General features: G+C 37.2%; 1 protein-coding gene across 1 annotated transcript in view; it reads left to right on the plus strand.

The window, feature by feature from the left end:
* ARAP2 (ArfGAP with RhoGAP domain, ankyrin repeat and PH domain 2) overlaps nucleotides 1–25802 on the plus strand; it is a 795317-nt gene that overhangs the window by 77906 nt on the left and 691609 nt on the right. The window contains exon 3 of the mRNA XM_081527801.1: nucleotides 6895–6957. The gene's annotated coding sequence lies outside the window, so the exon portion shown is untranslated. The remainder of the gene's footprint in view (nucleotides 1–6894; nucleotides 6958–25802) is intronic.

Here is a 25802-nt window from a genome sequence, read left to right on the forward strand (position 1 = left end):
AAAAACTGTTTTCCTTTTTTCCTTTCCAATATTTATACCTTTAACAAATTACATTATCATATAGGACTTCCAATACAATGTTATAGATTTGACAACAGTGGCATCCTTCTCTTGTGCTTTATCTCAAGGAAGAGTCTTTGAAATTTCATCATTAAATATGGTGGTAGCTGTAGGCTTTGTATTTCTTTTTATTTCCAGTTCTTATGAACATTTACTTTTAGCAAACACTTTTTCTGTATCTACTGATACAATCATATGGGTTTGTCTTTTTTCTTTCATCAATGTGGTAAATTACTTGGGTGATTTTCAAATGTTAATTTATCCCTATCATCCAGAGATAACTTTGAGATTCAATATGATAGTATTTGTTTATAATTATTGCACTTATGCTTATGAGGCATATTGGTCTGTAATCACTTGTCATATCTGTCTTAGCATTCACATTCAGAGTTGCCTCTTTCTCTTTTTTTTGAAAGACTCCAAATTATTTTGTTTTATATCTCCCTGAAATGTTTCAGTTCAGTTCAGTCATGTCCAACTCTTTGCAACCCCATGGACTCCAGCACGCCAGACCTCCCTGTCCATCACCAGCTCCCAGAGCTTGCTCAAACTCAGGTCCGTCTAGTCGGTGATGTCATCCATCCATCTCATCCTCTGGTAGTCCCCTTCTCTTACTGCCTTCAATCTTTCCCACCTTCAGGGTCTTTTCCAATGAGTCAGTTCTTTGCATCAGGTGGCCAAAGTATTAGAACTTCAGCATCAGTCCTTCTGATGAATATTCAAGACTGATTTCCTTTAGGATTGACTGGTTTGATCTCCTTGCAGTGAAGCATTCATTAGTAAAAAATCTCAATTGATGTGTTCTGTTTGTAAAAGGGTTTGATTGTTTGTTTATTATCATGGATTCAGTTCCTTTAACAGACACATGACTATTTAGATAACCTACTTTTTGAAGTGTTAGTTTTAATAAATTTTTAAAGGATCTAAACTATTTTTTCCAGCTATCAAATTTATTATTATAACTTTTTAATATCTATGGTATCAGAATTAATATCCCAATTTTGCTTCCCGATTTAGTAATGTTTTTTTTCTATTTATCTTGATCAATTGTTCCACAAGTTTATCACTTTAAAAAATCAAACTTGTGCCTTTTTTTTATTTTATACATTTATAAGCTGTTTCATTGATTACTGGCCAAAGCTTTATTGTTTCTTTCATCTACTTTTATTGAGCTTAAATTATTTTATTTTCTTAGCTTCTTGTGATAGAAACTTTCATCACTGTTTTAAAAAAATTCTTATTTCCTAACATATGGTGAAATGCATGCTTATTTTCTGATGACACACTCTGTATCTACTGACAGAACTCCATTGTTCTTTCTCTGGACATCTTAAATCCTTTCTTTTCAGTTCAGTTTGGTTCAGTCGCTCAGTCGTGTCTGACTCTGCGACCACATGAACTGCTGCATGGCAGGCCTCCCTGTCCATTACCAACTCCCGGAGTTTACCCAAACTCATGTCCATTGAGTCAGTGATGCCATCCAACCATCTCATTATCTGTCATCCCCTTCTCCTCCTGCCTTCAATCTTTCCCAACATCAGGGTCTTTTCAAATGAGTCAGCTCTTTGCATCAGGTGGCCAAAGTATTGGAGTTTCAGCTTCAACATCAGTCCTTCCAATGAACACCCAGGACTGATTTCCTTTAGGATGGACTGGTTGGATCTCCTTGCAGTCCAAGGGGCTCTCAAGAGTCTTCTCCAACACTGCAGTTCAAAAGCATCAATTCTTCTGTGCTCAGCCTTCCTTATAGTCCAACTCTCACATCCATACATGACCACTGGAAAAACCATAGCCTTGACTAGACAGATCTTTGTTGACAAGGTAATGTCTCTGCTTTTTAATATGCTGTCTAGGTTGGTCATAACTTTCCTTCCAAGGAGTAAGCATCTTTTAATTTCATGGCTGCAATCATCATCTGCAGTGATTTTGGAGCCCAAAAAAATAAAGTCAGCCACTGTTTCCACTTTTTCCCCATCTATTTGCCATGAAGTGATGGAACCAGATGCCATGATCTTAGTTTTCTGAATGTTGAGCTTTAAGCCAACTTTTTCACTCTCCTCTTTCACTTTCATCAAGAGGCTCTTTAGTTCTTCACTTTCTGCCATAAGGGTGGTGTCATCTGCATATCTGAGGTTATTGATATTTCTCCTGGCAATCTTGATTCCAGCTTGTGCTTCCTCCAGCCCAGCATTTCTCATGATGTATTCTGCATATAAGTTAAATAAGCAGGGTAATCATACCTTTAGTCATTCTTTAGTCATCATTCAGAGGTGTGATGCTGGACAAGACACTTCACTCTTTCTAGGGGGAGACAGAGTGAAGGAAGTGAAGGAAAAAATGAAAAACAAAAAGGAAAGATATTAAAATTCTGATTCATTAAATAGCCTAAATGACTTTACTCCATGCTTTCCAATCATTTCTATATTAAAAAATAAGCAGTCTTTGTAGAATCAGTGTACAGATGGGCTTTTACATTTTGACAGGCCAGGTGAACTGCTCAAGGGTTAGATGAGAATTGTCAAAATGATGAGTGTTTGCTGTGAGAGGTATAATCACTGATCCCCTTCAATAGGTCTCATTCCACAGGCAATAAAATATATATATGCCTAAAACTGGAAACTTTCTCCTAAATTTCTTATGTTAAATCTTACGCAGTCTGGATAGAGCATGTCTGACTCATATGTTTTTCTTTTCATATAAATCCAAGGTTAAAAATTTAAATGTCTATAGAGAATATGTACATAAATGAATGAAATAGCTATTACAATGATTCTGATATTTCAATATTATAATTTTTAGTTTTTAATATTGCAGCAGAAACTTAGCCTTGATGTAGATGAGACAATGAGAAGTAGACAGGACCTTAGGGGAAGTGGAGATTTTGTGACTTTTTGCTGAAAAAGGATGACAGCTACTCTCCTTGCATAGATGATTGCCGTGCAGGAAGATGAGCTTAGGGTAGCAAGATATTCCAATTTCTCAAGAAACTAAGATCTTGATATGATATTAACATATTATTTTATTTTGGGAACATTTTGATAGCTGTCCATTAAATTCTATATCCTTTGATATGCACACTTGCCAGACTAATAATTTCTTTGGGGGATCATAGATGAGATATAATTATATATTCTTTTTTTATTAGTTCATTAATTAATTCATCAAATATCTACTGAATATCAGTTAAGTGTCAGACAACCATGGTGAGTTCTGGGAATAAAATGGCAAACAAATCCAGACTGGGGTTCTGCTCTCCTGACACTTTCAGTTGAATGAAGGGTATAGGCAGTAATAAAATAACCATGTAAGAATTGTACCAGTCCACTGTGAGAAGTACTGGGACAGGGCATGTAAAACAGTGAAGAGCTCCTGCTCCGTTCCTCAGACCTTAATGTAGGGAAGAAATCAAATAAGCACATCTTTTATGCTAGCCAGCTTCTAGGGAAAAGTAGAATAAATAATTTACCTTCTTTTTGGAGTTTTAAAGAATCCTCTTTATATGGAGTTTTATGTAATTTTTTTCAGGGATCACAAGAATCAATGGATGTGTAGGGTGAATTTGGGTTATCCAGAGGAAGTTTTTTCTCTTGTCTTTTATTCTGCAAACTGGGCCCTTAACATTCTCTACTTGCTGAGGAAAAGTTTCTTCTTAACTCTCGTAACTCTTTAATGCTTCAGCTATATATAAGAATTTTCTGGATCTGCCTTAGGAGAAAAGGGAAGTCTTTATAAACACATTCAGAGATCATGAGAGTAAATAAAATACATACAGGATCTAGACTTCAGCACTAAATGACTAACCTACCAGGAGAATCTCCCTTTGACATTCTCCTTGGATTGAGTGACAGTTACCTTCTCCGTAGGAATTCCTTTTCATCTCTGATTCTGATCCAATCCACTATAAACATAAATGTTGGAATACCTAATTTCTTTTATTGTGCTCTTAGTGTATATCGGATATTGTTCTAAATGTCTCATAGGTGTTAGTTGATTTAATCCTCAAAAGACTTTTGAAAGTAGATTCTACTGCTATTTCCATTACAGATTAACAAACTAAGCGTGAAAGAACTTTAGCAATTTAGTGAGATCAGATAGCTATTACATACTCAGTCTGGATTTGAACTTAGGCTTTTGACTCATAATGTGCGGCAATGCTACTACTTTACTGCTCAGTATTACTTATCCCATCTTTTTATGTTTTTGCTGAAATTAAGTTTGATCTCTACCTATTCTTGATCATAATCCCTGCTACCCAGAACACTAAAAGCAACTAGTTGTTGTTTTACCAAGTAGTTTGAGGCTTCAGAGACTTAATTTTTTTGGTAATGATATTAGGCAAAGAAGAAGTATTAGAGTTACATTAAAAATTGATGGACCTAATTAAAATTAAAAGCTTTTGCACAACAAAGGAAACTATAAACAAGGTGAAAAGACAGCCTTCAGAATGGGAGAAAATAATAGCAAATGAAGCAACAGACAAACAATTAATCTCAAAAATATACAAGCAACTTCTGCAGCTGAATTCCCGAAAAATAAACGACCCAATCAAAAAATGGGCCAAAGAACTAAACAGACATTTCTCCAAAGAAGACATACAGATGGCTAACAAACACATGAAAAGATGCTCAACATCACTCATTATTAGAGAAATGCAAATCAAAACCACAATGAGGTATCATTTCACACCAGTCAGAATGGCTGCTATCCAAAAGTCTACAAGCAATAAATGCTGGAGAGGGTGTGGAGAAAAGGGAACCCTCTTACACTGTTGGTGGGAATGCAAACTAGTACAGCCACTATGGAGAACAGTGTGGAGATTCCTTAAAAAACTGGGAATAGAACTGCCATATGACCCAGCAATCCCACTGCTGGGCATATACACCGAGGAAACCAGAATTGAAAGAGACGCGTGTACCCCAATGTTCATCGCAGCACTGTTTACAATAGCCAGGACATGGAAGCAACCTAGATGTCCATCAGCAGACGAATGGATAAGGAAGCTGTGGTACATATACACAATGGAATATTACTCAGCCATTAAAAAAAATACATTTGAATCGGTTCTACTGAGATGGATGAAACTGGAGCCCATTATACAGAGTGAAGTAAGCCAGAAAGAAAAACAACAATACAGTATACTAATGCATATATATGGAATTTGAAAGATGGTAACGATAACCCTATATGCGAGACAGAATAAGAGACACAGATGCATGGAACAATTTTATGGACTCTGAGGGAGGAGGGTGGGACGTTCTCGGAGAATGGCATTGAGACATGTGTATTGTCATATGTGAAACAGAGCACCATTCCATGTTCGATGCATGTGACAAGGGCTCAGGGCCGGGGCAATGGGATGATCCAGAAGGATGGGATGGGGAGGGAGGTGGGTGGGGGGTCCAGGAAGGGGAACACATGTAAACCCATGGCTGATTCATATCAATGTATGGCAAAAACTATTACAATATTGTAAAGTAATTAGCCCCCAACTAAAATAAATAAATTTATAAAAAAAAAAAAAAAAAATTGATGTTGCTCAGAAAGATTTAAGATGTGTTCAAAATTCTAAACACATCTATTACCTCAAATAATAGAGTTGTCTAGAACTGTAGTGACAGGATCACACAAAATACTTAGGTCCCACAGGTCTGAGCTCTGATGCAACAATAACCATTTTAGTTGGGGCAAAAAAAAAAAAAAAGAAAAGGAAGGAGGTCAATGGAATAATACTAGGGAAAAGTAATCTTGGAAAGAGATCAGAAAACTAGTTCGCTGTTCTCAAGGAATTTGGGTCTCCTCCTCACCCACATAACATATATAGAAGAGATAAGAGATTTAAAATGGGACACTTAAACATGCTAAAAGAATAGAGATTGGCTGTTCTGTCCCCCATGGCCCCCAAGAATTGCTTCTTTGTATTGATTCATCCTCCAGTCCTTGCTCTCCCAGGTTTTTCTGATCCAGTTGAGGCAGACAAATAATCCTTTTAGATGTCTTAACAGGTATCTGTGAGGGAAATATCCAGGTGAATTTTTATGCCTCTCTTTCAACTTACGTGAATAACGTCAACAGCTTAACCCCTATGGCAGAATAAGATAAGCTTGAGTCTAGAAGTCAAAGGATCCAGCTCTCATTTATTTATTCCCCAGTAGAATGCACTATACAACTACCTTCTTAACAGGTCTGTAGTGATGGGCTTCCTTGGTGGCTCACCGGTAAAGAATCCACGTGCAACACAAGAGATGTGGATTCAGTCACTGGGTGGGGAAGATCCTCTGGAGGAGGGCATGGCAACTAGCTCCAGTATTCTTGTCTGGAGAATTGCATGGACAGAGGAGTCTGGTGGGCTATACAGTTCATAGGGTCATCAAAGGTTGGACACAATTGAAATGACTTAGCATGCACACACACACGGTAATAAGTAAATGATATAATATTTGTAAAAAGTGATTTGACCTTATTTATCTTTGTCATTAAGAGATTGAATCTGTTACCATTTATTCACCTTAACCAAAATATCTTGGGAACCCAAATGAAATGCATGGGGAAACTCATTGCTGTTGTTATTCAGTCGCTCAGTCGTATCTGACTCTTAGCAACACCATGGACTGCAGCACACCAGACTTCCCTGTCCTCCACCATCTCTTGGAGTTTGCTCAAACTCATATTTATTGAGTCATGAACAGTATGAAAAGGGAAACTCATACTTGATTTTAAATGAAGAGTTCTAATGTCAGTTTTTAGATTACATATGCCGAATGTACCAAAAAGCATTTCGTTTTGGGCAGAGACCTAGGACATTGTATTTAGATTAAAATATACTTTAAATTGCAGCTCTGCCATTTCCTGTGTGTCCTGAGGCAACTGATGGACAAAGATAAAGACAATACCAACCAGGTGAGTTTTTATGCCTGTCTCTCAACTTGAGTGGATAACATCAACAGCTTAGCCCCTATGGAAGAATAAGATAAGCTTGAGTCTAGAAGTCTAAGGATCCAGCTCTCACTTGTTTATTCCCCAGTAGAATGTATCTAAGTCAAAGAGTCACACATGACTGAGTGACTGAATAACAGCATTGAGTTTCCCCATACATTTCATTTGGGTTCCCAAGATATTTCGGTTAAGGTGAATAAATGGCAAAAGATTCAATCTCTTAATGACAAAGATAAATAAGGTCAAACCACTCTTTACAAATATTAGCTCATTTACTTATTACCAACAATACCAACCTCTTAAGGATAGCTGAAGAATCAAATGTAATAAGCCTATAAAGTACTTGGCACAGGGTCTTCCTTGATGGTCCAGTGGTTAAGACTCTGTGCTTCCAATGCAAGGGCTGTGGATTTTGATCCCTGGTCAGAGAACTAAGATATCCCGTATGCCATGTGTTGCAACCAAAAAATACATTAAGTAAAGTCTTAGCAATTCTCTGATGGTCCAGTTTTTAGGACTCTGCGTTTTCACTGCTGTGGACCTAGGTCAAAAAAAAATCTATAAATGTGGTTCATTCAGTAAATGTAAGATGTCATTGTTATTATTATTATTCATAAAAGTTGTGTTCCCTTGGCTTGGATACTGTAATCTTTTGTAGCAGAAGTCTCATTTTTGCTAAGATATTTTTGATAAGTCTGTTGAGTAGAAGACAGAAGCCACAGGGTATGTAAGGAATAGGGCTCAGGCTCCAGGGGATAAGAGCTCTTTAGCAAAATATAGTAATCTGTGATGTTAAAGAAGGAAAACAAAAATGAGACAGAGATAGAGAAGGGGACCAGCCAAGTTGGTAGAATGTTAAATATTTTGCAATGTGACTTATAACCCCCTTTTTAACTTTTTATTTTGTATTGATTAACAACATTGTGCATTGTGTTAGTTTCAGGTATTCAGCAAAGTGATTCAGTTATACATATACACGTATCTATTCTTTTTCAAAATTTTTCCCATTTAGATCATTACATAATATTGAGCAAATTCCCTGTGCTATACAGTAGATCCCTGCTGGGTATCCATCTTAAATGCAGTAGTGTGTATGTGTGTGTGTATGCTCAGTCGTGTCTGACTCTTTGCAACCCTTTGGTCTGTATAGCCTGCCAGGCTCCTCTGTCCATGCGATTTTCCAGGCAAGAATACTGCAGTGGGTTGCCATTTCCTATATGGGGATCTTCCTCTCCCAGGGATTGAACCTGTGTCTCTTGTGTCTCTTGCATTGGCAGGTGGATTCTTTACAGCTGAACCACCTGGAGGGTGTATGTGACTTACCCCTTTTAATCTCCAAATCAGCAATCAACTCTCCATTGCTTATTGACGATTTGTTTTTGTGGATATATGTGTGTGAGTACATTGTGTGTGTGCCTGTGTTCGATCTCTAGAGGATATGAGGCTAAAAATGGTTGAAAAGGGTACAGCTGCCATCTGTGTGTTACGTCCTCAGTGTTGATTCCTGTTTCTTTTGACAGGAACAGTACAATTCTAGCATTGGGTGAGGGAATTGATGGTGAGAGCCTTGGGTACCAATTCTAGCTCATAATAGAGCACTGGCATTCCAATTTAATTATCTTCAGGATTTTCATATGTAAAACACTAGTAATTATAGTTAGCAGATGCTCACAAAACCTACTGGGATTGCCTATCAAAATATCAATGGTTATATAACAGTGTAACAGACACGCCACACCTAACAACAACCAAGTCATGAAAGGAATTGGATAAACTCCCTGGCATTTTGTACAGGATCTCTAAAAGTGATACCAATAAGTATGCACACCTTTTTAAATCATTCTCTCATGAAGAAAGCTACCATATCTTTTTTGTACTCTCTCCACAAAAATATAAAACAAAGCAAAGCAAAGTTTCACCTTATTTCCTACTTTTTGTATATTTTCCCCTTATTTTCACATCTACTCTCTTACCTACCAGTCTTCTCTGTCTCCACTTTACTTCTTTCTTCCTAGCAAATTATTTCAACTTCTGTCCATATTAAATAAAATCATCAGTAATAAATTTGCTTTGCTCCTGTGGCATCCACTGACTGAAAATCTGGTAGGTCAAAGGCCTGTGGGCGATACAAAGATGACTTAGACTTGGATGCAGCTTTTGAAGTAGACCTGTTGTTTGTGTCCGATAGCCTTTTCTCCTTGAGGAAATCACTGTTTAGGATGCAGAGTTGGCCTATAACCATGGTTAGAGCCAAGGATACACATGTGAGCCAAGCAAGGTCAGAAAGAGTCTTTTTCAGTGATTCACATGGAAAGAGAAATAAAGACACTTTTTCTTCTGTGATTGTTAAACTAAAATAATATGAACCTAGAGTTACCTACAGCCCTCTTGCCTGCCAAGTCAACTTCATGCAAAATGAATTCAAATGGAGAATGACATTGTTAAAGTGCCCTCTCCTAGGATTTCCAGGGATATTTGGCAATAAATTCCTTTTTAGTGTAAGCTAGTTTGAGTTGACTTTCTGTCAGTGGCAATCCAAAGTGTCCTAATGAACATAGCCTTCAAGAGTTTACAGTCTAATAAGAGAATACAGCTGGAGTGACAAATTGTCTTGAAGTGACCAAATTGAACAGTGTAATATTCCCAGTTGTAACTGAAAATGAAAGCAGTATTGTAATGATATATTACCTATTGCCCCAGCCCTGTTTCACCTTGATTCCTAGGTCCTAAACTTTCAAACCTTCAGTTTTAGTGCTCTGGAGAAATGTGTGGAGTAAGGAGAATGAAGGTGAAGCCCTCTTCTCAACATCTCACCTACCCCATGGTCTCTGTTGGACTCCCTCAACTACTGTAAATAGGCATATGACCCAGGTGAAAAATTAGAAAAGTAACTAAAACCTTATGATAACTATACAAATGGAATACCAACCCCCAACAATTCTTTCCAACTGAATTTCCACCCCAAAACTCTACCTATTTATTTCTAGACGTACCACTATCTGCATTAACTAGGAACTGTTTTGTTCTAAAATCTTAACACCTGTTAAGACCTGTCTTTGGAGTTTTATTTGCAATGTGGCCATATGATAGAAAATTGTGAAAAAGCTTCCTTTTATATCTCTCAGTGTTGATAAAAGTTAATCAGTTGATCTAAGAAAGAAATGGAAAATTTTACTTAAGCCAAATTGAAGATTGTAACCTGGGAACAGCATCTCAGAGGCGTCCCCAAACTTTTCACCCATTAGAAGTCAAAGCACAGTTATATAATTTTTTTGAGACAGAGCACTCTACATTAAATGATGTATTAGTAGCAATTTAAATAATCCACCTCTGCAAGTACAAAGTGATGGGTTATCCTAACCCCTTACAAATTCAAGTAAAAGTTATAGTCGCTCAGTTGTGTCCAACTCTTTGGGACCCCATGGACTATATAGTCCATGGAATTCTCCAGGCCAGAATACTGGAGTGGGTAGCCATTCCCTTCTTCAGGGGATCTTCCCAACCAAGGGATCCAACCCAGGTCTCCCGCATTGTGGGCGGATTCTTTACCAGCTGAGCCAGAAGGGAAGCCCAAGAATACTGGAGTGTATAGCCTGTCCCTTTTCCAGCGGGTCTTCCTGACCCAGGAATCGAACCAGGGTCTCCTTCATTGCAAGTGGATTCTTTACCAACTGAGCTATCAAGGAAGAACCTTAGAACTCTTTTAAGAACTCATCTTACTGGTGCTAGGAGAATGTTACTCTGTGGTTGAGCAAGTACATCTGCCTATGGAGGAAGTCTGGACAGTGTACAATACAGATACGCAATGCATGGTATGGGGCAAGAGGTGGCCAAAGGGCAGAGAAGTTTTTTGTGTTTACATATTTTTGTCTTACCACAAAATATTAATTTTATTTCACACCATCTTTAGTATCCTTCCTTCAGGATTATCTTTTTAAACTATAAGTGGCAAATAGTTCTCTTTCAAATTCTGTTTTAGAGTGTTGATAATAGTAAAGGTCAAATAATAAAGTCTTTTGTCAAACCCAAGTTCCTCTGCCTGAAGTACAATGAAGGCAAACAAATTGAAATATCAGAGTTTGGAGCAGAGAAAGGTTTATTGCAAGGCTACACGAGGAAAATGGGTGGCTCAAGCTCAAAAACCTGAACTCCCAGATAGCTTTCAGGGAACGGTTTTTACTGGCAAAATTTGGGGTGAGGGCTACAGTGTGTGTGACTTTCTTGTTTGGTTGGTGGTGAGGTAACAGGGTGGTGTTACAGGAATCTTGTGTTCAGACTGAATTTATCATCCTCCACCAGGGTGGGGGCCACAATTCCTGCAAAATAACTCAAAGATATACTGTTATGTGTATTCCTTAAGGAGAAACCAGGACCCTGCTCCATCTCTGCCCTATTATTTATTGACTGCTTTTTCTTTGTTTTTGCGTTCTCTCAATTACCTAATTGGTAATTGTTTTAATCTGCCCCTTGAAACTGAGAGAAGATCTAGGAGGCTGAAGCCTTTTACAAAAAAGAAATGAGGGACTTGGAAAGGATTTGTTTATGTAGGGATGGTAAACAGAGTCCTGCTCAATTTCACTTTGATAAATACAAAGTACTAAAAACACCTTATTGATAAAAATTGACCAATTATAATATTCTTCCTTCCTAAGAGTTGAGCTTTCAGTCTGTTACATATCATCTCACATAGCATTGTAATGGTTAGAAATGAACTCTGCAGATAGTAAAACAAACTACAAAACCTCTATAATTGAAACAGTATGTACTTGTATAAGAATAGACAGACTGGCAGATGAAATAGGACAGAAAGTATGCAAATTAACCCAACTGCATTCAGAATACTAGGATATCAGAAAGATGGAGTATCAAATTACAAGGGAAAAGGTGGGCTTTTAAAAATAAATTATGTTGGGAAAATTGTAGTGTTATTTAGAAAAGATAAAATTAAATCAGCTATGTCTCAATTAAAAAAAGAAAAAAGTTCAAAGATATCTAATTGTAAAAAGTATATAGAAGAGGATGAAACACTGTAAAAAAAAAAGAGCCATTATGCCAGTTACCTGAATGTGGTGACATACAGGGCATGAGGGGGCAGTGTGAGAAGACAGAAAAGGAAATGTCACATTCCAGTGCTCGTACACCATTCCCCAAACCCTAAGGCCCACAAGAATTATGCTCAATTTACTCTGCTGGTGCTCTCTAACTGAAATAAATAGAACAACAAAGCCTAAAAGATGTCACATCTGTTTGCAACATGGTTTGCTAAATATTTGAAGCCCTCTATTGAAATGTACTGCTCAGAAAAAAATTGTTGTTGTTTCTCAGTTGCTCAGTTGTGTCCAACTCTTTGTGACCCCATGGACTGCAGCACACCAGGCTTCCCTGTCCTTCACCATCTCCTGGAGTTTGCTCAAACTCATGTTCATTAAGTCAGTGATGCCATGCCACCATCTCATCCTCTGTCATCCCCTTTCCCTCCTGCCCTCAATCTTTCCCAGCATCGGGGTCTTTTCCCAATGAGTCAGCTCTTTGCATCAGATGGCCAAAGTATTGGAGTTTCAGCATCAGTCAATCCAATGAATATTCAGGGTTGATTTCCTTTTATGACTGGTTTTATCTCCTTGCACTCCAAGGAACTCTCAAGACTCTTCTCCAACACCATAGTTCGGAAGCATCAATTCTTGAGCACTCAGCCTTCTTTATGGTCCAACTCTCTCATCCATCCATGACTACTAGAAAAACCATAGCTTTGACTATGCGGACTTTTGTCAGGAAAATGATGTCTATGGTTTTTAATATGCTGTGTTTGTCATTGAGCCCAAGAAAATAAAGTCTGTCACTGTTTCCATTGTTTCCCCATCTATTTGTCATCAGAAAAAAATGATTCCTTTCAAAATGTTACTGCTCAGTGACAGTGCACCTGGTCACCCAAGTGCTCTGGTGGAGATGTTCAATGAGATTAATGCTTTTTCATGCCTCATAACACAACATCCATTCTGCAGGCCATGGATCAAGAAATCCCTTTGATTTTTCAAGTCTTATTATTTAAGAATACATTTCATATGGCTATAGTTGTCACTATAGATGGTGATTCCTCTGATGAAACTGGGAACATTCAATTGAAAAGCCTCTGAAAAGGATCCACCATTCTAGATGCCATTAAGAGCATTCATAATTCACAGAAAGAGGTTAAAAAATCAACATTATCAAGAGTTTGGGAGAGGTTGATCCCAATCCTCAGGGATAGCTTTAGGGATTCAAGACTTTGTGGAGGAAGTAACTGCAGATGTGGTAGACATAGCAAGAGACCTAGATTTAGAAGTGGAGCCTGGGATGTGACTGTGTTGCTGCAATCTAATGATCAAATTTTAATGATTCGTTCATTAAGTACTTTCAGTAGAGATTGATAAATATATTGAGTTTGCGAAGACACCAGATTTGGAGTTACCAAACTTTCATATCTTGTGCAACCACTTCAGTCCTCTGAGTCTCAGTTTCTTCACATGTAAAATTTGTTACCACTAATAATAGCTAACATGGATATAGAAACTGCTTTGGAATGCTGTTAGCATGGTCTGTGATAATGTATTTTGGTAATAACTTTCTCAGAATTGTTGAAAGGACAAGAAGAAAGAAATTAATGTATATTGAGTGCTTCCTAGGAGCCAGGCATTTCTAGGTCTTTAAACTATAGTTGTTCAGTCACTCAGTCTTGTCTGACTCTTTGCGATCCCATGGTCTGCAGCATGCCAGGCTTATATGTCCTTCACTATTTCCTGGAGTTTGCTCAAACTCATGTGCATAGAGTTGGTGATGCCATCTTACCATCTCATCCTCTGTCATCCCCTTCTCTCCCTGTCTTCAATCTTTCCCAGAATCAGGTCTTTTCCAATGAGCGAGTTCTTTGCATCAAGTGACCACAGTATTGGATCTATGCATTCACATTTAATCTTTACAAGACAGTTGAAAATTCATGGTATGTCTCCACTTTATAGATAAGAAAACTGAGAATAAAATAACCCAAATACATATTCTAAAACTCCAAAGCTTTTATTTTAGGTGTTAGGATCTTAAAGCCTTCTGTTGTCTCCCACTCTATACTGAGAACTAGATGAAGAAAGAGATGTAAATGTACTTTATAATCTGTAAAGTATTTACATTAACATATTATTGTAATTAAAGTAGACAAAGCAAACATATACAAGTGTTAGAAAAAAAAGTATTTTTAACTCAAGATATTGATGTGGTAGCAAATGCAGTTGGAGTTGAGTATGAGTAGAATCAGAGTAATGATTGGCATGGGATGGATTGCAAAAAGCTCCATTGGAAGAATGGGACTTGAGTAGGCCTGGAACAGAGAGCATTTTGTTGAATGGTAATAAGTAAAGAGGGCATTCCAGTCAAGGAGAATGCCATGATTAAAGGCACACAGGAAGGTGCGTGTGCTGCAATGAACAGGACATCTGCAAAAACTCAAGTAGATAAGACAACTAGGCCAGGTCCCAGAGAGAATGAAAAAATTTTTTTACACTATTCCTTAAAACCAGATTATCTTTCTTTGTAACTTAGAATCATAATGCATGTGAATGACCAGTAAGATTTTTCTGACCCCTCTGTACTGGAAGTAATTTCCTTAATGAATATTGATGTACTTGGTCCTGCAAGCTATATGGAGATAAGTGTATGCAGCCACAATAAAGGACAGTTCAGTTCAGTTCAGTCACTGGGTTGTGCCCTACTCTTTGCAACTCCATGGACTGCAGAATGCCAGGTTTCTTTGTCCATCACCAACTCCTGGAGCTTACTCAAACTCATGTCCATCGAGTCAGTGATGCCATCCAAAAATCTCATCCTCTGTCGTCCCCTTCTACTCCCACCTTCAATCTTTCTCAGCATCAGGATCTCTTCCAGTGAGTTAGTTCTTCACATCAGGTGGCCAAAGTATTGAAGTTTCAGCTTCAGCATCAGTCCTTTCAATAAATATTTAGGACTGATTTCCTTTAGGATGGATTGGTTGGATCTCCTTGCAGTCCAAGGAACTCTCAAGAGTCTTCTCCAACACCACAGTTCAAAAGCATCAGTTCTTCAGCGCTCAGCTTTCTTTATAGTCCAACTCTCACATCCATACATGACGACTGGAAAAACCATAGCTTTGACTAGACGGACCTTTGTTGGCAAAGTCATGTCTCTGCTTTTTAATATGCTGTCCAGTTTTGTCAAGCTTCGTATCCAAGGAGCAAGCGTCTTTTAATTTCATGGCTGCAGTCACCATCTGCAGTGATTTTGGAGCCCAAAAAATAAAATCTGCCACTGTTTTCCACTGTTTGCCCATCTATTTGCCATGAAGTGATGGGACCGGATGCCATGATCTTAGTTTTCTGAATGTTGAGTTTTAATTCAACTTTTTCACTCTTTTCGTTCACTTTCATCAAGAGGTTCTTGAGTTCTTCACTTTCTGCAATAAGGGTGGTGTCATCTGCATATCTGAGGTTACTGATATTTCTCCCGGCAATCTTGATTCCAGCTTGTGCTCCATCCAGCCCTGCATTTCACATGCTGTACTCTGCATATAAGTCAAATAAGCAGGATGACAATATACAGCCTTGATGTACTCCTTTCCCAATTTGGAACCAGTCTGTTGTTCTATGTCCAGTTATAACTGTTGCTTCTTGACCTGCATACACATTTCTCAGAAGGCAGGTAAGGTGGTCTGGTATTCCCATCTCTTTCAGAATTTTCCACAGTTTGTTGTGATCTACACAGTCAAAGGCTTTGGCGTAGTGAATAAAGCAGAAATAGATGTCTTTCTGGAGCTCTCTTGCTTTTTCGATGATCCAGCAGATGTTGGCAGTTTGATCAGTGGTTCGGTTCCTCTGCCTTTTCTAAATCCAGCTTGGACATCTGGAAGTTCATGGTTCACATATTATTGAAGCCTGGCTTGGAGAATTTTGAGCATTACTTTGCTAGTGTGGGAGATGAGTGCAATTGTGTGGTAGTTTCAACATTATTTGGCATTGCCTTTCTTTGGAATTGGAATGAAAACTGACCTTTTCCAGTCCTGTGGCCACTGCTAGGTTTTCCAAATTTGCTGGTATATGGAGTGCAGCACTTTCACAGCATTATCTTTTAGGATTTGAAATAGCTCAACTGGAATTCCATCACTTCCACTAGCTTTGTTCATAGTGATGCTCCCTAAAGCCCCCTTGACTTCACATTCCAGGATGTCTTACTCTAGGTGAGTGATCACACCATCATGATTATCTGGGTCATGAAGATCTTTTTTGTACAGGTCTTCTATGTATTCTTGCCACCTCTTCTTAATATCTTCCACTTGTGTTAGGGCCATACCATATACTTTATTGTGCTTATCTTTGCATGAAATGTTCCCTTGGTATCTCTCATTTTCTTGAAGAGATCTCTAGTCTTTCCCATTCTATTGTTTTCCTCTATTTCTTTGCATTGATCACTGAGGAAGGCTTTCTTATCTCCCCTTGCTAGTCTTTGGAACTCTGCATTCAAATGGGTATATCTTTCCTTTTCTCCTTTGCCTCTAGCTTCTCTTCCTTTCTCAGCTATTGTAAGGCCTTCTCCAACAACCATTTTGCCTTTTTGCATTTCTGTTTCTTGGGGATGGTCATGATCACTGCCTCCTTTACAATGTCACCAACCTCTGTCCATAGTTTTTCAGGCACTCTGTCTATCAGGTCTAATCCCTTGAATCTATTTGTCACTTCCACTGTATAATTGTAAGGAATTTGATTTAGGTCACACCTGAGTGATCTTTTGGTTTTCCCCACTTTCTTCAACTTAAGTCTAAATTTGACAATAAGGAGTTCATGATCTGAGCCACAGTCAGCTCCCAGTCTTTTTTTTTTGCTGACTGTATAGAGGTTCTCCATCTTCAGCTGAAAAAAATATAATCAGTCTGATTTTGGTATTGACCATCTGGCGATGTCCACGTGTAGAGTCTTCTCTTGTGTTGTTGGAAGAAGGTGTTTACTGTGACAAATGCCCTCTTCCAAAAGCTGTAGAATATGGCCTTTAACAAAGCATTCTTTATTAGTGAGATAAAGAAAAGGGAAGAAAAATCTACCTGATGCTGGATTTTGTGATGTTATAGTATAATGATGGATTTTATTTTTAAAGTTACTTAAATAATACAGAAAATAAAGCTCATGACTTTAAAGAAATGTCAAAGAGGTATGTTTACTATTCATATATTATGCCCCACCCTTGTCATATTCTGGCCTTATTTAATGTGTTTCTCTCTTTAGATAGTACTCTTAGTCATTTGAGGTCTTTTTCAACTCTGAATACATATAGTTTTCTCCAGTTTGAGATTTTATTTTGTTATACTTCTTAAACCTTGTATGTCATAGTTTAGTTGACAAAGGATAAGGTAATATATGTCCCATAGGTACCCCATCTTATGCAATAAATTTCCAACCTATTAGTAAAAGTATGTTGTTTAAAATCTGAAAAGCACATAGTACATTGACCAGGTATAAGACACAACATTGCATTTTAAAAAGTACCATTTTGGTGAGAAATAAAAATACTATTATTTTATTTAACTGAGGACACCAAAGTAGAATTATAATTGAGAATTTTCCTAACCTTGATGAAAGACACCGAGACATAGCTTTTCAAAAGTGCTAAGGAACTCTAAAAAACTGAAAAAATTTATGACTAGTAGACTTGCCTCATAGGAATTACTAAAGGAAATCCTCAGACTTCAAGGAAATGATTCCAGAGAGTAACTCAGTTCCAGAGGAAGAAAATATTTACCAGAAATGGTAAATATTTGTGCTAATATTAAAAAAAAAACAACTATAAAATATTTTTGCATTATTTTTTCTTTTGACCTTAAAAAAATAAGATTGTATAAAGCGATAATTATAAAATTCTATTTTTGGATTTATAGCTTACATATAAATGTGCTGTGCTGTGCTTAATTGCTCAGTCATGTCTGACTCTTTGCCACCTCATGACTATAGCCTGCCAGTCTCCTCTGTCCATAGGGATTCTCCAGGCAAGAATGCTGGAGTGGGTTGCCACACCCTCCTCCAGGGGATCTTCCCAGCCCAAGGATTGAACCCAGGTCTCCCATACTGCAGGCAGATTCTTTATCATCTGAGCCACAAGAGAAGACCACATATAAGTGTTTTTTGGAGCAAACTTCTAAATCTTACTAAATATAGTTAATATTAATTTCAAATAGATTGTGATCATTAAGATTCATATTTCAACCTCTGTTGTGAACACTTAGCAGTAACTCACAAAATAAAGGTTTTTAAAAAGTGAATTTAAATGGAACACTAAAGATATCTATTTAACACAAAAGAATGGAGTAAAGGAGGAAAGAGAAAGAGAAAGAACTGTAGTCTTATGGCATGGTAAAATATAAAATACAAAGTTAACTATAGCAATAGTTATATTAAATATGAATGCTTTTAATATCCCAACAGAATGGCAGAGATGGTCATGATAGATATTTTTGAAATCCAGCCTTGTGGTTTATACAAGACATGAAGTCTAGATTCAAAGATATAAATAGATTGAAAGTAAAAGAATTAAAAAAAAAATCATATAAACAGTAACCAAAAGAGATCTCATGTGGCTATATCAGTTCTGACAAGATGGACCTTAAGACAAAGTATTTCCAGATGGGTTAATGAAGGGAAATTGGAAAATAATTTGAACTCAATGAAAATGATAACACAACACATCCCAATGAATGGGGCATAGCTAGAACATCAACTAGAGAGAAGTTTATAGATTTCATCACATTTAAGGAAAGAAGAAAATACTCAGATCGAACATTAACTTCCACCTTAAGAAATTAGAAAAAGAGAAAGAAATCCAAAGCAATCAGGAGGAAGGAAAGAATAATGATTAGAAAAGAAGTAAATGAAATGAAAAGGAAAACAGAAAATCATAGAAAATCAATGAAGCTAAAAGTTTTTTGGAAAGGTTAATAAAATTGACAAATCATTAATTATATTAATGAAGAAGAAAAGAAACAAGCCCCAAGTTACCAAATTAGAAATCAAAGAGAAAACATTCCTGCTATCCCTGCTGAAATGAAAAGGGTCACAGGGAAGAAGATATTATAAACAATTTTGTCAACAAATTAGACATCTCAGATAAAATGGAAAAATGCAAATTGTCAAAATTGATTCAAGAAAAATGTAAAATATGAATAGACTTAAAAGAATTGAAACTTCAATTCTTCCCACAAAGAAGGTCTAAGCCCAGTTGAAATCAATGGTGAATTCTAAGAAATATTTGAAGAAATAACACCAATTGCTTTATAAACTCTTTCAGCAAATATAAGAGGAAGCAACATTTCTCACCTCATTCTCTCAGGCTAGCAATGCACTGGTAACAAAACCAAAGACAGTAGAAGAAAAAACAAAACTATAAACCAATACCAATATGCCTTATGAACATAGATGTAAATACCTTAAGTGAAAGTGAAAGTCGCTCAGTTGTGTCTGACTCTTTGCGACCACATGGACTATACAGTCCATGGAATGCTCCAGGCCAAAATACTGGAGTGAGTAGCCGTTCCCTTTTCCAGGGGATCTTCCCAATCCAGGGATTGAATTAAGTTCTCCTGCATTGTAAGCAGATTCTTTACCAGCTGAGCCACAAGGGAAGCCCAAATACCTTAACAAAATATTAGCAAATCAACTCTAATAACATATAAAGAGAATTAAATACTGGAATTTATCTCAGGAATGCAAGATTGCTTTAATAATTAAAAATTAATGAAATAGACAATGAATTCAAGAGCAAAAATCACATCATTCTTTCAAAAATACAAAACAGTTGCTGGACATATTCCAACACCCATTCATAATGGAAACTCTGATCAGATTAGGAATACTAACGAACTTCTTCAACCTTGATAAATATCTAAGAAAAACCAAACCAAATTGAACCAAACGAAACAATAAAAGCCACAGCTATATCACACTTAATAGTTAAAGGATAACTTCCCTCCCCCTAAACAGAAAGCAAGGCAATAATGTTTAATCTAGCTACTTGTATAATTTACTGTACAATTCAAAAGGCAAAACAGATGTATCTAGATGTAAGTTTTTCACTTAGAAAAGATACCACCTGTTAGATCTTAAATCTTATAAGGGACTTGGGTTTGTGTGAATTAAAAACACAATGAAATGATACTTCACACACACACTGAATTGGCAACAATGAAAAAGTTGTAAAGATAATTTCAAGTGCTGATATGGAACTATGTGCTAATGGTATTGTACGTCGGGACAATCAGTTTAGGAACCAATTTTTCATTGTCTAGTAAAACTGAAGACATAAATTTTCTGTGATACCAGCAAATACAACTCCTACATATAAACCCTAAATAAACTCTTGCATATTTGTACCAAGATATATAAACAGAATGTTTATAGAATCATTCCTCATAGAAGTTAAATACTGAAAACAATCCAAATATACATTAACAATAAAATGAATAAACAAATTATGGTGTGGCTACACTTACAATGAAAATAAGGAAAAAATAAAACTAGAGCACAGGGGTAAATCTCAGCATTAGGATGAGCCAAAAATTAAAAGAATGTACACAGTATATAATCCATTTACAGGTTTAAAAATGAACATTACTTTGGAATGAATATACAGATGGTAAATTATTTATTTAACCGTAACGAATCAATTAAAAGGCACCTGATGCTTGGAAGGAAAGCTATGACAAACCTAGATAGTGTATTAAAGAGCAAAGACATCACTTTGCTGACAAAGGTCCGTATAGTCAAAGCTATGGTTTTTCTTGTAGTCATATATGGATGTGAGAGTTGCACCATAAAGAAGGCTGAGCACTGAAGAATTGATGCCTTCAAATTGTGGTGGTGGAGAAGACTCTTGAGAGTCCCTTGGACTGCAAGGAGATCAAATCAGTCAATCCTAAAGGAAGTCAGTCCTGAATATTCATTGGAAGAACTGATGCTGACCTGAAGCTTCAATACTTTGGCCATCTGATATGAAGAGCTAACTCATTGGAAAATACTCTGATGCTGCGAAAGATTGAAGGCAAGAGGAGAATTGGACGACATGGGATAAGGTGGTTGGATGGTATCACCAATTCAAGGGACATGAATTTTAGTAAACTCTGGGAGGTAATGAAGGACAGGGAACCCTGGCATACTGCAGTCCATGGGGTTGCAAAGAGTCAGACATGACTTGGCAACTGAACAGCAACAAAAGAAATCAGTTATCACAGAACTCTGGATAGCAGTTGCCTGGTGATGTTAGCATTTGGGTAATTTCTTTGCAGAACTGAACACCTCTATTTTTTTTTTCCTTTCTTGGAGTTAAAATAAAAATGTCATGGTAATACAATATATTATATATTGGCTTCAAAATGCACATGCTTGTTTAGGAAACTCTGTGAAAACACTCTGGTTTGAAATGTGTAAGCCAAAAAATTGAAAGAATCCCAGAAGATATAAATCTCCTTCCAGATTAAAAAGAGAGACTATTTGGTAATGCTAATGGGAAAGACAAGATGAAGTGATGAACAGTAGTATCTTATATTTGTTTCACTTCAGAGTTTACAGTGAGTTTTTAATTATACCATACACAGTAACTCTGGATGGAGACATAGTTTCTATCATGCCCATTTTACAGATGAAAATGTAGAAGATCATGGTGTGTAAGCATCTAGAACAAAATGGCTTAGTTTCTCATCTGAGCTTGTTTATAAAAGAAGATCAAGTAGTGAATAACCAGAGGCATAAGATGAACTCTCTGGTGTGAGGAACTTTTTTTATTCACTTACACAAAAAGCGATATACATAATCCAGTGCTAAATGTTACATTAAGACTAAATACTGAAAGAACGTTCAGAAAAGAGAAGAACAGTTTCTTATCATCTTCTGTGCTTTTGTCCTTGGCATAGAGCAGTGCAATGAAATTGCTTAACATGGGACTCACACTGCACTAATAACTTTCATCTAGGAAGATAATTAAACAAGGAATAGTCATATTAAAGAAATCAATCTTAATTCTTCAAGGCTGTCTGTTCTTTACCATTTTCACTATCAAAAATTATAGAGGATTTGAGTATGATTAAATTTTAGAATGTGTTATTCTTCTGACATCTTTTTCATAATAAAGTCCAGTAATAAAACTGAGCTGTCTTTCATTTGCTAAAAATTAATGATTTGCACAGAACCCAATTATGTTTTATTTCTTTTTTGTTTCAATTAATCATAATGATTATTTTTTAAATACAGAAAATGAATTAGTCATTTTATTATAAAGTATTGATTACTCCCTATAGAGTAAATGTTTTAGAAGGTATAAAGAGTTTGCTTAAGCAAGCATCAAACTTTATGCCTCCTGGGAATGTATAGTACACTGATTTCCCTTGTTGAAAAAAGGGTGAACTATTTCACCCATTGTGTTTAGACAAATTACTTCAATTAACTGTGGCAAGATCATTAAGCATAGTTAATTTTAATGTAAGTCAGATTATCTATAAAATAATCCTAGGATAACCATAATATATATGTTTACACATGTATATGTATATGTTTATATACACCTGTTTTTTAGATGAATTTTTAAGATTAGTAATTTTTTATAATTGCTGTACTTTGGATTTCCTCAATAAATATTTCTCAAAAACTTTCTATATGCCAAGTTAATATGTAGGAGCAGAGCCTGAGACAGGGATTCTTGTACAAGTGTTCTTAGGGGAAGGAAATGAAGTATGAGGATAGAGCAGAGAAGGAAAGTTAAGCCTGGAAGTCGTTTCAGTTTGGCCCAGCTTTGGTCTCATCTCAGGGAAGCTCTCAAGAACAACTTGTTCTTTAGACTCTGTCTGACCTTGAAGCAAGGGGGGTACACTCTTTGCACCCCTGTGTCAGTCAGTCCTGGACTGAGCTCAGCCCTATGCGGGTGTGGAGGGCTCCTTTTGCCTGAGGTTCTTTGTTGGAAAAGAAATGGGGGCAGCTGTGAGTTAGCTTTTAATGGGTAGGAGGCTAGGTGCACTGGCTTGTAAAAGATATTTTGGTATGACACTAACAACATCCACTATGTAATATAAGAAAGAGATTCTGCCCTCCAGATATTTACAGTCTTAACAAACATTGCCACACTTTTGTACTGTGAAGATGTCACTCCAAGAATATCCACCAATAAATTCAAGGAAATTTCCACAGAATTGGAAACTTAATGGAGATCATAGTTAGATTTATCTATTTGAATTGAAAGTATCATGCAGAAAACAGAGAAAACTAATGGAAAACTCAGTCAGTGATGTTATGTACAGAATGATCACAATTTTTGATTTCTGGGTCAGAAAGTTTATCTCCCAAATCTTCTTGCTGAAGTTTCAGCACATTAGAAGTATTCCCCAATCTCTACCCTTGGACTGGTAATTCCCCACAATGGCAGTTTGTGCTTAAAGAAGTCTCCCTGTTGTTGTTGTTTAGTCACTAGATCATGTCCGACTCTTTGCAACTTCATGGACAGAAGCACGCCAGGCCTCCCTGACCCTTAAGGGAGCTTGTCATAGTTGTTTAGTAAGGTATTGGAATCACCACTAAGAAGTGCTTTAGGCATAGCATTGATTTAATTTTATAAAGTGCTGAACCTTATTCAGTTCAGTCGCTCAGTAGTGTCCGACTCTTTGTGACCCCATGAATCGCAGCACACCAGGCCTCCTTGTCCATCACCAACTCCCGGAGTTTACCCAAACCCATGTCCATCGAGTCGGTGATGCCATCCAACCATCTTTTCCTCTGTCGTCCCCTTCTCCTCCTGCCCCCAATCCTTCCCACCATTAGGGTCTTTTCCAATGAGTCAACTCTTCACATGAGGTGGCCAAAGTATTGGAGTTTCAGCTTCAACATCAGTCCTTCCAATGAACACCCAGGACTGATTTCCTTTAGGATGGACTGGTTGGATCTCCTTGCAGTCCAAGGGACTCTCAAGAGTCTGCTCCAACTCCACAGTGCAAAAGCATCAGTTCTTCGGCACTCAGCTTTCTTCACCGTCCAACTCTCACATCCATACATGACTATTGGAAAAACCATAGCCTTGACTAGACGGACCTTTGTTGGCAAAGTAATGTCTCTGCTTTTAAATATGCTATCTAGGTTGGTCATAACCTTCCTTCCAAGGAGTAAGCGTCTTTTAATTTCATGGCTGCAATCACCGTCTGTAGTGATTTTGGAGCCCAGAAAAATAAAGTCTGAAACTGTTTCCACTGTTTCCCCATCTATTTCCCATGAAGTGATGGGACCAGATACCGTGATCTTAGTTTTCTGAATGTTGAGCCTTAAGCCAACTTTTTCACTCTCCTCTTTCACTTTCATCAAGAGGCTCTTTAGTTCTTCTTCACTTTCTGCCATAAGGGTGGCGTCATCTGCATATCTGAGGTTTTTGATATTTCTCCCGGCAATCTTGATTCCAGCTTGTGTTTCTTCCAGCCCAGCATTTCTCATGATTTACTCTGCATATAAGTTAAATAAGCAGGGTGACAATATACAGCCTTGATGTACTCCATTTCCTATTTGGAACCAATCTGTTGTTCCATGTCCAGTTCTAACTGTTGCTTCCTGACCTGCATACAGGTTTCTCAAGAGACAGGTCAGATGGTCTGGTATTCCCATCTCTTTCAGAATTTTCCACAGTTTATTGTGATCCACACAGTCAAAGGCTTTGGCATAGTCAATAAAGCAGAAATAGATGTTTTTCTGGAACTCTCTTGCTTTTTCGATGATCCAGTGGATGTTGGCAATTTGATCTCTGGTTCCTCTGCCTTTTCTAAAACCAGCTTGAACCTTACTAGGAGTGTTTTAATCAACTTCCTGTAGACTGACTTGATTTGGTTTGCTTTGATATTATTTTTAATAATTATATATACATTTGATCTTTTTATTTTGTGGAAATAAAACCACATTTAATTTTTTAGATTATGTTCAATTAGTTGATGAATTTTTTATCAGTTGAAACTTCAGTGCACTTTCAAAGTAATCCTGATTACAGCAGGTTATCGTAGTACAATCTGGATGTGTTATTAATCAAAACTGCTGAAACTCCAAGGCAACAGGAGATTCAGGAGCACACCCAAAGACCAGACTTAATTACAGAAGAGAATTAGCCCCTCTAGTAGAAGCCATCATTGTTCAAGTTATCTTAGGTGCAAAGCATTTTGGTTCCCAGGGAACAGGTGATAAGGTTGACATTCTTAGGGTGGGGTAGCCAAGGGCTTCTACTAGAGGGGCTAATTCTCTTCTGTAATAAAGTCTGGTCTTTGTTAGCATGGTTCCAGAGAGAAAACCCAAGCAGACTGAGTGAATGCCACAGCCAAGGAGGTGCCCTCACCCTCACTGCCATTCTGATTTGTGAAAGTGGCAGGTGCAAAAATATCTAACCTAACAGACTCCAAGTACCTACTGATCTGTCATGTGGTAGGACCCTGGTCTCCTCTGGGATAACTTGATGAGAAAACATTAGGAGCAACACTGTGTTCAAGTTCTGTCCTAAATTTATTTGGTAAAAATTGATTGAAAACATTTATTTAAATTGTAATCCCATCAGATAAGAGTCTCAATTTTTAAAACATTGTAGTCTCAAGTGAAAAGTATTTCCCTTTTTCAAGCACATTACTGTTAGACTAAAAATTTTGTCATCAGCTTCCGACATGGTGCTTGGTGGTCACAGATTATTTGTGAATGGATACATAAATAAATGAATGACTAATAGCATGGCAGTTTTTGTTTGGGGTGGTATGTAGGAAGGAGAAACTTGCA

This window comes from Giraffa tippelskirchi, chromosome 1 (assembly GCF_054371585.1).
Source record: "Giraffa tippelskirchi isolate mGirTip1 chromosome 1, T2T-mGirTip1v1.2.pri, whole genome shotgun sequence".
NCBI lineage: Eukaryota > Metazoa > Chordata > Mammalia > Artiodactyla > Giraffidae > Giraffa > Giraffa tippelskirchi.